Here is a 5,200-nt window from a genome sequence, read left to right as displayed (position 1 = left end):
ATATATATATATATATATATATACTTTGCTGGTTTTTGTGTTTCTCTAGAGAACCCTATCCAACACACCACCAGAGCTCCTACATCAATTATACAAATCGACTCTGCAATGATTTCTCTGAATCAATGAACATTTTCCATCATCATAAAAAGAAACTCAATGCTTCATATGCACTATCTCCCTCTTTTCACCCTCACTACTACCCCTTGTAACCACTAATAAACTTTAATCTCTATACATTTGCCATTGTTTATTTAGGAGCTCTGGTGGTATAGTGCCTAAGGCATTTGACTGCTAACCAGACGGCTAGAGGTTCAAACCCACCAGCCACTCTTCAGAAGGAAGATTGGACAATCTACTTCCATGGTGATACTGCCTCAGAAACCCAAGAAGGGTCACTATGAGTCAGATCTGACTCAACAGCAGTGAGTTTGTTTTTTTTTTTTTTTATACGGTCACTGAGTTGGAATCCATTATAGAGCAACAGGTCAAGATCATACAGTATTTTTCCTTTTGTGACTGATTATTTCACTTAGCAATATGCTTCAAGTTCCATCCATGTTGTGTCATGTGTCAAGACTTCATTTCTCTTTCTGCCTGAGTAGTATTACACTGTATGTATATGCATTTTATTTATCCATTCATCCATTTATAGACATTTTTAGTGGTTTCCCTAGAGTTTGCAGTATACATTTACAATGAACATAACTGAAAATAGAGGAATCAGGTGAAAGTTTTTCTACTTAATTAATATCAAGAGCCTCACATCTCTTCCTGAACTTGGTTCTCATTGGTGAGCAATTAATAAGTTACTGCCCTTGACTTGATTCATTGGTAAGCAACTTATACCCTCTAAGCAAAAGATAGGAAGATTCCACCTTGGAGTTCAAACCTATTCAAAAGGAAAGACCTAGGAATTCTGACAGATAGAACTCTTCAGTGATCATCCTAAAATGAAACCCACACTCTTCAAACCAACTTCTTTGTGTCTCATTTTTAATTGTTAAAAGATAACGAAGGATCACTAAACATCTGAGGAAAGTCTATAAGAAAGAGAATAAAACACAGAGTAAACAATATTTGGAAGAAAAAGAGACTATTCAGGATAATAAAAAAAAAATCAAATCTTTCATTGTTGTTGTTGTTGTTTTATGTGCTGTCGAGTCGCCCGACTCATAGCGACCCTTCCTTGGGTTCCCGAGGCAGCATCACTACAGAAGTAGGATTGCCCAATCTTCCTTCCGAGGAGTGGGTGGTAGATTTGAACCGCCAGCCTTCTGGTTAGCAGTCAAGTGCCTTAGGCAGTATACTACCAGAGCTCCCACAAATAACATTATTATGGGCAAAGTGATTTTCAAACTAAAGTTCTATTCCTGGCCCCATAATCAATTATATGTGAAGGTAAATAAAGATGTCTTCACAAAGTGGGAGGGGAGCTATTGCATTGTGGTAAATTGTGGTCAATGACATGAGACAATGTATATGTGAACTGCTGTATGAAAAGTAAATTTGCTCTGTAAATCTTCACCCAAATCAAAATAAAATTAAAAAAAAAATTATAACCTAAAAAAAAAAAAGATGTCTTCACATATGCAACCAAAAAAACCAAACTCACTGTCATCAAGTCAAATCCAACTCATAGCAACTCCTCCTTGGGTTTCCAAGGCAGTATCTCTATGGAAGTAGATTGCCCAGTCTTCCTTCAGAGGAGTAGGTGGTGGGTTTGGACTGCCAGCCTTCTGGTTAGCAGTCAAATGCCTTAGGCACTATGACACCAGAGATCCACATATGCAAGATATCAAAAATTTACCTTAATAAAGAAAACAAAAATCCTCACAACTGGCCAATAAGCAGCATCACGATGAATGGAGGAAAAGACTGAAGTTGTCAAAGACTTCATATTACTTGGTTCTACAATCAATGTCAATGGAAGCAGCAGTCAGGACATCAAAAGACATACTGCATTGGGCAAATCTGTTACAAAAGAACTCTTTCAGGTGCTGAAGAGCAAAGATGTTAGTTTGAAGACTAAGATGTGCCTAACCCAAGCCATGGTATTTTCAATTCCCTCATATGCCTGTGAGGGCTGGACAATGAATAAGTAAGACCAAAGATGAGTCAATGCTTTTGAGTTGTGGTGTTGGCAAAGAATGCTGAAAGTACCATTGACTGCTAAAAGAACTAACAAATCTGTCCTGGAAGAAGTGCAGCCAGTATGTTCTTTGGAAGCGAGAATGGCCAGAGTTCATCTCACCTACTTTGGTCATGTTTCCAAAAGTGACCATTCTCTGGAGATGAATGTCATGCTTGGTAAATTGGAGGGTCAATGAAAGAGGGCCAGTCTGTCAACAAGATGGATCGACAAAGTGGCTGTAGAGATGGGCTCAGGTGAGGCTGGCACAGGACTGGGCAGTGTTTTGTTCTGTTGTACATAAGGTCACTATGAGATGGAGATAATTCAATGGCACATAACAACAACAACACCCTTTATCAGAAAGATATTAGAGAAGACGATTCACCAAAATAAGAAAGAAAGCCCAGAATATGGAAGATATGGAATACAGACTATTACCCAAATAACTCAATACATATCCATGAGTTTATACTAATACGAATAAATAAACAGGAGAGAAGGAGCAATTAAGCATAGATGGAATGAAAGAATTATAAAATCATTATCAGAAAAACATAGTAATAACTACTCCAGGCAAGATCCACCAATGAACCCCAAAATTATTGGGCAAAACTTTGAGAAATAGTATATCTACATAGTTTCAAACTATCTAACCACACTAAAAAATGTTATTACTGTGATAGTTTGACCCATAAACCCTTTAATATTACTCTTCCCAGGAGCTGGTGGTTACGCTTAGAGTATGGCCTGAACTTAGTGACACACTTCAAATAAACGAAGACTAAGGAAATATGACTACTAAACACAATGTGGATCCTGGGAAAGAAAAACTAGAAAATCGACATAAAATCTCTAGTTTATTTAATAGTATTGTAACAATGCTAACTTCTTAGTTTTGATAAATACATCATGTTTATGTTTGATGTTAACATTAGGGAGATCTGGATTAAAAATATAGAGAAACTGCACACTATATTTCCATCTTTTCTATAAGACAAAAGTTATTGGAAAATTCAAAGTTTAATGAAAAGAAAAAAAGAAAGAAAGAAAACTTGAAAAAGAATTTTTCATGGATACAGGTGAAAAGAAAGTAAAATGTGACCTTGGGCAAGTAATTTACCCTTTCTGACTTTATGTTTCTCTATCTATACAGTGAAGGAGTTGATTTAGATAATGGAGTCTTCACCAAATGTCTTTATCAGATTCTAGATAATTTTTAAAATTTTTATTGTGATTTGAAAACTTACAGAGCAATTTCATTTTCCATTCAGTAGTTCATATAGATGTTAGATGGTACATAATCTTTCCAAGCCCAAACACAAGTCAGATTTGGTAGATCTGGGCTGGAGGCCCAAAAATTTATCTAGGAGAAGTTCCTCAACTGGTATTGATGCACACTCCAAGTTAAAAAATGGGTTTTAAGAAATGTACTATTCTAGAAACATATAATTTCTCTGTAGACCATTTGAAAATCTTTTCCAGCCCTTTTTGTCATCTTTTTTAGTCTAGGGTTCTTCAGACTGGCTAGTTCAGCCATTGCTCTACATCAGCCAGTCATCAGTTCTCACTGATGACTCAGACTCATCCAGATCCATAAATATAAGAAGTAATGAAATGTATCTTGTCCTCTTTTGTCTGGACTTTATTAATATTACTAAAGAGAGTATCCCACATGTATTTACATATTAAGAGCAGTTTTAATGATCTGAAGTAGAAGAAATAATAAATCAAATATATTTAGCTGCCTTTTCAAACAAATAATGGTGGTTAGATTCATTTTTAATAGATTTTCTTTCCTTTTAGGGAGATTATGTACTCACTGCATTTTTACACCCTTTCCATTTTATGACCTCTCTGTTGCTCACTTATTTCCTCACTAGTGTTCAGAAAGCAAAAGTAAACCAGTAGGAAAATCATCACTGAATTTTCCATTAGTCATCTAACACTGTTATTTCCCTTTGAAAATAAGTTACAGAAAATGAATAAGTTTACAAAATATACGGTGTATGTTCCGCTTACCTAGTGCCGCTCTGCCAAGAATACACCACAAATGGGATGGCTTTAACAAACAGAAGTTTATTCTCTTACAGTACGGAGGCTTTAAGTACAAGTTCAAAGTGCTAGGCTCTAAGGGCTGGGTGAAAGCCCTTCAACCTGGGTGTCCAGCTCTGCCTCCTGCTCCCGGCCCACTAGAGTTAGAGGCGTTTCTTCACTCAGACAGCTGCTGGCTGCTGAAGCTGAGAAGCCGAAGGTTGACTAGTAAAAAGGCACAGTCCTGATTTTACCAAACCACACGGCAGGCCATTAATTCAAGTTCATTGTAAGTCCCAAGGTCAGCAGAGCATGGCAGGCTGCTGAACAACGACATAGCTACATGCAGGGTCCAAGCATGCCATGAGCTAGAGACCTTTCCCCAAGGCTCCTGCTTATATACGGGAAGCAGACCACATTCCCTAAGGCAGCTACTCAGCTGCTCCCAGTAGATTGCACCATGGAGTTGTTTACCAGTCTCATCATGGGGAATACTACATCCAGCTGCCCAGCCATTCAACCAGGCCCAGCCAAGTTAACACATAAAGTTAACTACCATAGTGTATCAAACCATATGCTTTTTTTTTTTTAAATCTGTCTTTTAATTTTTTATTGTGATTTGGGCAAAAGTTTACAGAGCAAATCCACTTTCCATACAGCAGCTCACATATCTTATGACATTGACTGCAATTTCCCACAATGCAACAGCTCCCCTTTCACTTTCTCCCCATAGTTACCTCTTCCCTGTGTCCTTCCCTCCCATGCACACGTGCCCCCCTCCCACCTTCTCTCTATTTAGACACATCCCTTCTATTCTCTCATGATTGATCTCTCCAAGGAGTGTATCTACCTCAGGTAAATGTTCAACTCATATGCCTGTCTTTTGTTTGGCTCAAAGCCACAGGAGTAGGTTCAATTCCAGACCTGAAGGGTAGCTAGGGGCCATAGTCTCAGTGGTTCCACCAGGCTCTATCAGACCAGCAAACCTTGCCCCCCCTTTTTTTTCCAAATGATTTTGAGTTTTGTTCCACATTG

The sequence above is a fragment of the Orycteropus afer genome, unplaced genomic scaffold (genome assembly GCF_000298275.1).
Source record: "Orycteropus afer afer isolate SDZICR_OR568_19922 unplaced genomic scaffold, OryAfe1.0 scaffold00948, whole genome shotgun sequence".
Lineage (NCBI taxonomy): Eukaryota > Metazoa > Chordata > Mammalia > Tubulidentata > Orycteropodidae > Orycteropus > Orycteropus afer.
This window is presented reverse-complemented; position numbering follows the sequence as displayed.